We start from the raw sequence: 10289 nt of genomic DNA, 5'->3' as shown, positions 1-10289 counted from the left end.
AGACTGACCTCAAAAGGAGATCAATGAATTGGGCATGTGGCTAAAAAAAAGCCAGAAGAAGAACAATTTAAAAATCCTTAATTAAATACCAAATTAGATATACTGAAAACCAAAGGAGAGATTAATAAAATTGAAATTAAGACAACTATTGAACTAATAACACTAAGACCTGGTTTTATAAAAAAACAATAAAACAGATAAACTTTTGGTTAATTTGATTTAAAAAAGAAAGAAGAAAACCAAATTACCAGTATCAAAATGAAAAGGGTGAATTCATCATCAATGAAGAGGAAATTAAAACAATAATTAGGAGGTATTTTGCCCAACTGTATGCCAATGACAAACTTAGTGAAATGGATGAAATTTACAAAAATATAGTTTGCCCAGATTAACAGAAGAGAAAATAAAATACTTAAATAACCCCATTTCAGAAAAAAAAAATTGAACAAGTCATCAATGAACTACCTAGGAAAAAATCTCCAGGGCCGGATGGATTTACAAGTGAATTCTATCAAACATTTAAAGAACAATTAATTCCAATATTATATAGACTATTTGGGGAAATAGGCAAAGAAGGAGTCCTACCAAATTCTTTTTATGATACAAACATAGTACTGACACCTAAACTGGGAAGAGCCAAAACAGAGAAAGAAAATTATAGACCAATTTCCCTAATGAATATAGATGCAAAAATTTTCAATAAAATGTTAGCAAAAAGATTATAGCAACTTATCATGAGAATAATACACTATGACCAGGTGGAATTTATACCAGACATCCAGGGCTAGTTCAATATTAGGAAAAGTATCAGCATAATTGACATATCAGCAACAAAATTAATAGAAACCATATGATTATCTCAATAGATGCAGAAAAAGCTTTTGACAAAATACAAAACCCTATTCCTATTAAAAACAATAGAGAGCATAGGAATAAATAGAGTCTTCCTTAAAATGATGAGTAGTATCTACCTCAAACCATCAGCAAGCATTATATGTAATGGGGATAAGCTAAAAGCATTTCCAATAAGATCAGGGGTGAAACAAGGATGTCCATTATCACCACTGTTATTCAATATGGTACTAGAAACATTAGCTTTAGCAATAAAAGAAAAAGAAATTGAAGGAATTAGAATGGGAAAAGAAGAAACAAAGCTATTACTCTTTGCAGATGATATGATGTTATACTTAGAGAATCCTAGAGAATCAAGTAAAAAACTACTTGATATAATAAACAACTTTAGCAAAGTTGCAGGATATAAAACAAACCCACCTAAATTCATTGGCATTTCTATATATTACTAACAAAGTCCAACAGCAAGAGATAGAAAGAGAAACTCCATTTAAAATTACTGTAGACATTATAAAATATTTGGGTCTACTTGCCCAAACAAACCCAGGAACTATATGAACACAATTACAAAACACTTTTCACACAAATAAAGTCAAATCTAAATAATTGGAAAAACATCAGGTGCTTGTGGGTAGACCAAGCTAATACAATAAAAATGACAATTCTACCTAAATTAATTTACCTATCAGTGCCATAGCAATCAAACTACCAAAAATTATTTTATAGAGTTAGAAAAAATAACAACAAAATTCATCTGGAAGAACAAAAGGTCCAGAATATCAAGGGAATTAATGAAAGGAAATGCAAAGGAAGGTGACCTAGCCATATCAGATCTTAAATTGTATTATAAAGCAATAATCATCAAAACTGCTTGGTACTGGCTAAGAAATAGAGGAGTGGATCAGTGGAATAGGTTAAGTATGCATGACACAGTAGTCAATGGCTATAGTAATCTACTGTTTGATAAACCCAAAGATCCCAGCTTCTGGGATAAGAACTCACTATTTGACAAAAACTGCTGGAAAAACTGGAAAATAGTATGGCAGAAACACCGTATATCAAGATAAAGTAAAAATGGATACACAAGATAGACATAAAAGGTGAATCTATAAGCAAACTGGGAGAGCAAGCAACAGCTTACCTGTCAGATTTATGGAGAATGGAAGAATTTGTGACCAAATAACAGACAGAGAGCATTATGAAATGCAAAATGGATAATTTTGATTATATTAAATTGAAAAGTTTTTGCACAAGCAAAGCCAATGCAACCAAGATTAGGAGGGAAGTAGAAAACTGGGAAAGAATTTTTACAACCAGTGCCTCTGATGAAGGCCTCATTTCTAAAATATATAGAGAACTGAGTCAAATTTATAAGAATACAGGTTATTCCCCAATTGATAAATGTTCAAAGGATATAAACAGGCAGTTTTTAGAGGAAGAAATTAAAGCTATCTATAGTCATATGAAAAAATGCTCTAAATCATTATTGAGTAGAGAAATGCAAATCAAAACAACTCTGAGGTACCACATCACACCTATCAGAATGGCCAACACGGCAACACAGGAAAATGATAAATGCTGGAGAAGATGTGGGAAAATTGGAACACTAATGCATTGTTGGTGGAGTTGTGAATTGATTCCACCATTCTGGAGAGCATTTTGGAACTATGCCCAAAGGGCTATAAAAATGTGCATACTCTTTGACCCAGCAATAACACTTCTAGGTCTGAATCTCAAAGAAATCATACAAATGAGAAAAGGACCCACATGTACAAAAATATTTATAGTAGCTCTTTTTGTGGTGGCAAAGAATTGGAAGTTGAAAGGATGCCCATCAGTTGGGGAATGGCTGAACAAGTTGTGGTATATGAATGTAATGGAATACTATCATGCTATAAGAAATGATGAGCAGGTGGACTTCAGAAAAACCTAGAAAGACTTATATGAACTGATGCTGAATGAAGTGACCAGAACCAGGAGAACATTGTACACAGTAACAGCCACATTGTGTGATGACTAACTTTGATAGACTTAGCTCTTCTCAGCAATGAAAGGATCTAAGATAATTTCAAAAGACTCACAATGGAAAATGCTGTTCACATCCAAAAAAAGAACTATGGAGTCTTAATGCAGATCAAAGCATACTATTAGTTCTCTCTCTTTTTTTGTTTGTTTCTTCTTTCTCACGGTTTTTCCCAATGGTACTAATTCTTCTTTACAACACAACTAATGTGAAAATAGGTTTAATATGAATGTATATGTAGAGCCTATATCAAGTTACATGCTGTCTTGGGGTGGGGGAGAGATGGGGAGAAAATTTGGAGCTCAAAATCTTATGGAAGTGAATGTTGAAAACTAAAAATAAATAAATAAATTTAATTAAAAAAAAAAAAGACTGACCTTAATATTTAGGCATTTTCATTTATCATGACCACTATACAGATTTAGGAAACAACACATTTTATTTGCTGACTCTTGTCAGGATTTAACTATGGTCTGCCCTGACCATTTATCCCAACTGCCTGACTCTGACCTGAAGGAGGATGAAAGACCTGTCTTTGCTTTGCCCATCGCCCTTCCTGACACAACTTGTATCCCTCCCTCTCTCTCATCTTGCCTGACCCATCATACTCTTGAAGAGTCATAACAGCAAGTTGCTGATTCTCCTTCAATACTGGGACCATCTCACATTGCATTGATGGAACTCTCCCTCCAACACTTGGTCAGTCTTTGTGTAGTCTGTGGTGGGTTTGCTTATGGTTATGATTATGGGGTCCTGTGTTGTGACAGCTATGGGTATTTCTTTAAAAATGAGGCAAAGAAAAAGAACAGTAGTGACTGCACCTAACCACTCACCAAAAACTGTCCACCCTGTCACTTGAAGAGTGTTTTGGTTGTGCAAACACCTCACAACTGCCAAGTGTTTTGTGAGTCTAGGGAACTTGACTCACAAGTGATAACCTGTTTGTGAAGATAAGGAGGATAGCCCCATTATTCCCTCTCAGCCTCTGTCCCTACTGAGCCTTCCCAGACCTCTTGGCCCCATTCCACAGTGACCACTGAGCCTAGCACCTGAACCTCCTGTTCCATTGGGCATAGCTCCTTCTGAGCTTGACCATTGTCCTCTTGAATTTCTACTTCTACAAGTGATTCCAGATCCATCTAACACCTATGTTCCTGTTTTCAACTCTACATTCCAGCCTTCTGTACCACTTTCTTCATCTTACACATAAGCAATGACTGGGTTCCATTAGCCCCCACCCAATCTGCTTCTACTTTTACTTGTGGTTTAGCAGCTCATGGAATTTCTTCTACTCAGTGGATACAAACCTTTCCTTTTGCTCCTCCAGCCTTTAGGTTATGCTACAATTGGGAATCTCAACTCAGGCCTATGTGGTTCTGTGTTTGCAGAAATGTTGCATCCCATCATCACAACAATGCCTTTGTTTGCTACAACTGTCTCAATCATTTTCTTAAATATCAAGGATCCCTATCTCCTTTGTGCAATGCAAATAATATGTGTGATACTCATGTAGATTGTGATCCTTTTTGTCCTGTTTTTATACACTGTCAAGTTTACTTTTTTAGAAGACACCTAACTCTTATTGTTCATGATGTAGCAAATTATGTAGTGAGTCAGTCTTGATATGTATGCTTCTCATAGTATTCAGCCCAACTTAATCACACTAATTAGTGTGTTATAGGTGTGCCATTTTCTCCCCTGTATTGTTCCCCTTGCACCTTAGTAGGAGACTACCCCTTCTGTTTTTTTGCCTTACCCATAGAGCACTTGCCTTACTAGCCTTGCCCACTAAGTGCTCTTAAGCCTCAATGATCCATTAAAGACGGGTCTTTTTTTGGATCAAAGGGGGGAATTGTGACAATAATTTTGATATCCCTACTCAATTTAATTATTTTATTATATTAATTATAATTATAATTAATTTTATATTATACTGTATCAATTATTTGTTATATTAATTAAAATTATAATTAATTTTATTATATTAATTATATTATTCATTTCATTGTGATTTAATGGGTATCAGTGATTGTGTTAATGAATATGATTTAGTCTTTAGTTATATTAGTTAATAAGACTTATGAGTAATTCACCATATATTGATGACTGAGATCCATACTGTATTAGTTAGGTCTGTTATAAAGACTTATCAATGTAATCTACCCCCCTTCCTCTACCTCCAAGTAAGATGTTTGAAATAAGTTCATTTTTCTCAATACCCCTCCACTCCTATGAATCTTTACTGCCCACTCCCTAGTGATCTTTGCTTCAAAACCACAACTTCCTTGGTCCCCTAGGATACAGCTGGCCAAATATTAGTGTTTGCTGGTTTTTGAAAGCCCCTAAAGAAAAGGCATGTGGAAAGTCCCAGCTGAGATGATCTGTAGTTGATGACCTGTGAAAAGTCTACTGATAGAATGGTTACGGTTGATGGACATTGGCCTTAGTTAATCATGGGAGCTCCCATGCTTCTGAAGATTGGTCAATCATAGGGGTCTTCATGCTTCAGAAGGAACCTTCAAAGGACTTAGGGGACCTCCAGAGACTTCTCAAGGTCTATAAAAACCTTCAGCCCCTGAGCATTGAGATCCTAGACTGAGAGGAAAGTCTTGGGTCCAATTGCTTAGGGGCCACCAGCCTCCCTAACAAATTGGTTACTGCTCAGAGATCTGACTCAGTGGTACTTTGTAGCAGATTGGGAATTTTGGGGCCCATATAACCTGAATCAGAGAAGCCTAACCTTATCCTCCCCAGCTGTTAGTATTCTCCCTCCTATATATATATGTATGTTGTATTTACTTTGTATACAGTTTGCACATACTTAAATTGTACTGTCAACAAACACTGACTAATTGCCTAGTAGGTTCCAAGTTCTGGGCTAAGTGCACAGGATATAAATGCAAAGAATGAAACAATCCCTATTCTTTCAACTGGGCAGCTAGGTGGTACAGTGGATAATTCACTGGGCCTGGGGTCAGGAAGACCTGAGTTCAAATCCAGCCTCAGACACTTACTAGCTGTGTGACCCTGGGCTAATCACTTAACTTTATTTATCTCATTTGCCTTTATTTTTCCTTATCTGTAAAATGAGCTAGATAAGGAAATGGAAAATCACTCCATATTCAAGTTTTGAAGGAAACAAGGGATTCTAAAAGGCAGAGATAAGGAGGAAATGCATTACAGGTGTGGGGGACAGCCAATGCAAAGTTAAGGAGATGGAAGATAGTACTCTGTGAGGAATAGCAAAAGGAAGTTGAACCTTCTAAAACTTGTCACTTGCTGGTATGGTCACACAGTTCCTTTATGTTTTCTATACTGCCATCATGAGTCCCAAGGCCAGGCAGTCACAGACTAGCTGCCTTCCTTCTTCACTCTGCAGTCTGGGCCTCCTTTACTCTAACACCTTGTATTCTGATTCAATTCCGGCCACTACCACCAGCATCTTTCAGCATGGTTTTGAAGGGCCTGGCTTGTCCTTTATCCTTTACTTACTACCTCTGTTCACTCTCATAGGCTCCGATTCCTCATTGTTTCCCTCCAAAGAAGCCCCCTATGTCTTCCTTATGGTTCTCTCTCTGTTGCTCTATGTCAGTCACTCTATCTCTCTTTCCCTCATTCAAAGTCTTGGTGTCATCCTTGTCCCCTCTCTCTCCCCCACACCCATATTCAACCAGTTGCAATCTTACTAGTTCTATCTCGATAGCATGTGCTGAAATCATTCCCTTTTCTCCATTCACACAGTGACCACCCTGATTCAGGCTCTCATCACAGGTACAAAAGCCTCCCGATTGATCTCCTTGCTTCCATTCTCTACTCTTTCCAGCTCATCCTCTACATAACTGCCAAATTAACTTTCTTAAGGCACAGATCTGACCATGTCACTGTCAATCCCCTTCTCAGAAATTCAGTGCCTCCTTATTACCTCAAGGATAAGATATAAATCTAGGATTAAGGGTTAACTAAGACAATCCTGAGCTTCCTCAAGGTTTGACTCAGATACAGTTCAGGATTTTCCCTTTAAGAAGACATTTTTAACAGAAGCATGAATAAATTAATATTTAAACACATTTGTCCATCTTCAAAAATGTATAAATGTTGAAGGTTAAAATACCTATTGTAAGAGAATGGATACTGGAAAAGATGTTAGCCATTTCTAATCTTACCATTACTTTTACATAAATAATAATATAATTTACAATAAAAAATGGGTCTATTTCCAAAGATGATTAGGGAAAAAGGAGAAGGACCCATATGTTCTAAAATGTTTATAGCAGCTCTCTTTGTGGTGGAAAAGAACGGGAAATTACAGGGATACACATCAATTGGGGAATGGCTGAATAAGTTGTAGTATATGATTGTGATGGAATACGACTGTACTCTAAGTAATGATGAACTCAATGATTTTAGAAAAAAATATAAAGACTTGCAAGAAGTAACGAAGAGTGAAATGAGCAGAACCAAGAGAATATTATATACAGTAACAGTAACATTGTTTTAAGAACGACTTTGAGCTTATAAATTATTTTGACTATTATAAATACCCAAATTAACTACAAAGGACATAGGAAGAAAGATGTTATCTGTATCCAGAGAGAGAACAGATAAACAGAGGGATAGTATAGAATAATCTTTCATATACATACCTATTTGTGTCTAATGGTAGCCATCTCTAGGGTGGGGGGAAGAATAAAAAGAAAAAAAATTTACATAATTTTGTGTGTATATGAAAGGAATAACAAATTGTGCACAGATTTGCAGCTTCATGTGCAACTATCTTTTTTTATCATACTATGTTATGGAAATGTTTGTTTTATCCTATAAATTAAAAATAAAATAATTTTTTTAAATGTAAGATTGAATTTAATGGACATGAATGCAATTCTAGTGATTTGCTTTCTTCTATGCTTTTTTAATAACAAGAATGTTTCAATGTTTCAATTTTGATTATATTTTAATGACTTCTTGGTACTATTCATTCTTACTGCTGATACAAAGATTTCTGTGATTCAGCCCCAACTTAATTAGGAGGCTCTGTCAGACATTAGAACTATTAGTTCTGGGTCAGGCTGAGATGAATAAACAAACCCCTTCTTATCCTATAGTACACACAATTTAAAACGCCTATTAATGAACCTATAAAATTAAAAATTACTAATTAAATTTTAAAAATTACTATGCTTCAATGCCCACTAAAACTATAATTTGATTCTGCAGAATCATACAATCTCTAAGCTAGAAGACATGTCAGAGGCTACTAAATCCAACGTTAGAAGAAAATTCCTTCTACATGATTTCTGAGGAGTAGTCATTTAGTCATTACTTGAAAACCTCCAGTGATGGGGAACTCATTGCCTACCAGCGTTGACAATTCCATTCTGGGAAAGCTCTAATTGTGAAGTCCAATCATCTTATTTTATAGAGGAGGTCACTGAGGCTCATGGAGATTTGCCCAAGGTTAACATAGTACCAGAGACAGATTCTGTAACCCACCTCCTGACTCCAAAGCAAGTGCTTTTCTAGCTCTGCCCTCAAAGGAAAAAGAGCAAGCCTGTGTCTCCATCAGAGTACTTCAAATTCCTGGAGACAGCTCTCATATCCACTTCCCTTCCCAGTCATCACCTTCTCCACTCTAAACATCTCTGGTTTCTTCTACTAATCTTAGCATGTCATGATTTGAATCCTCCCCATCCAGATTATTCTTTGAGCAATCTACAGCTTGTTAATGTCCTTCCTGAAATGTGATACCAAGAACTGAACACAATATTCCAGATGTGGTCTGACTATGGTCAAATATAGGAGCAAGGATACAAATACAAAGAATGAAACAATCCCTACTTTTAAGGAACTTGCATTCTAACAAGTACATATATAAGGATATACAGAATAAATAACAGTTAAATACAAAGTAGTTTAAGAGGGAGGCCGCAGGACAAGCTTCACCTGTGGGATACTTGAACTATATCTTAAAGGAAGAGGGTGATTCTAGACAGCAGAAATGAAGAAATTAGTTACAGACACGGAGTGTAAGGCACACAGCAATGGAAAGGCACAGGGATGGAAGACACTGTGTCACGTTTGAAGTAGAGGCCAGATTGGCTGTGGAAAGTGGAAAAATGTACAATACAGCTGGAAAGGCAGTGGTCAGGTTGAGAAGGGCTTCAAAAGCTAAATAATTTACATCTTGTACTGGAGGTCATGGGGAGTCACTGGAGTTTAATGAGGAGGGGAGAGACACAAATAGATCTGCATTTAAGAAAAATCCCTAATGTAGCAATGCACAGGATAGACTAGAGTGGGGAAACCTGAGATTAGGAGACCAATTAAGAGGTCATTGAAATAATCTAGTAAGAGAAGATGTGGGCATGAACTAAGGTGGTAGCTCTGCAAGTACAGAGCTGTGGTTAAAAGCAAGATATATTAAAGAGGTAGAAATGGTAACCGTTTGGATATCTGAAGCTTGGGACAGTGAAAAATCAAAGCTAATGCAAAAGTTATGAATCTTGGAGACTTAAAGAATGGTAGGGTCTTCCATAGAAATGGAAAAGTGTGAAGGAGGGGTGGGTTTAGGGGGAAAAAAGCTAAGTTACATTTTAGAAATTTTTCATCTAGATTTTGATTTAGTAAAACTTAATTCAAAATTTTAATAGGTCTCCAGAATATCTGGCTTGAAATGTCCAATATATAATTGATGATGCAGAATTGAAGCTCAGGGGAGAGAGGCTGGGAGAGATGTGATATATAGATCTGGGAGTCATCTACACAGAGATGATTAAATCCATGGGAGCTTTTTGCTTGTTTCCTCAACTGTTAAATGGGAATAATAATAACACCTATCACCCTGGGTTATAAAGATCAAATGAGATATTTGTAAAATTCTTAGAAAAGTGCCTGACATATAGCAGATGATTTATAAATGCTAGTTATTATTAATTAGGTTACCATGAAAGGTAGTGCAAAGAGAAGGCCCAGGACAGTCTTGGGGAACACCCACAGTTATATAAACAAAGTGGACAATAATTCAGGACCTTATGCTAAGTTAATGAAATCTAAAATATTAGCTTTCTTCTGCCTTGTTTCCCCCTGCTAGCTCACTGAACTTACGGTCTATTATAACCTTTTCCCAGCCCCCCAGGTCTTTCTAACTGAACTACATGTATCTACTCTATTCTGCACATCTGAGGTAATTTTTTTTTTAAAACCCACATCAAATACTTGAAAATTTAGTCAAGATAAATGTAGCCTTATATTTGCCTCATTTTTCATTGCTGACATGGCAAGACATTTCCCACAAGTCACCAAACACTTATTAACTATCTGCAAGGTAGAAGAGATACAAAGAAAAAACAAACAGTTTTATCTTTCAAGTTTTACAAACAAGCTTGCTAATGTTGAGGTGACGCAGGATTCTTGAAGG

This window comes from Vombatus ursinus, unplaced genomic scaffold, assembly GCF_900497805.2.
Source record: "Vombatus ursinus unplaced genomic scaffold, bare-nosed wombat genome assembly UNPS02001419.1, whole genome shotgun sequence".
Taxonomy (NCBI): Eukaryota; Metazoa; Chordata; class Mammalia; order Diprotodontia; family Vombatidae; genus Vombatus; species Vombatus ursinus.
Note: the sequence above shows the minus strand (reverse complement) of the source record.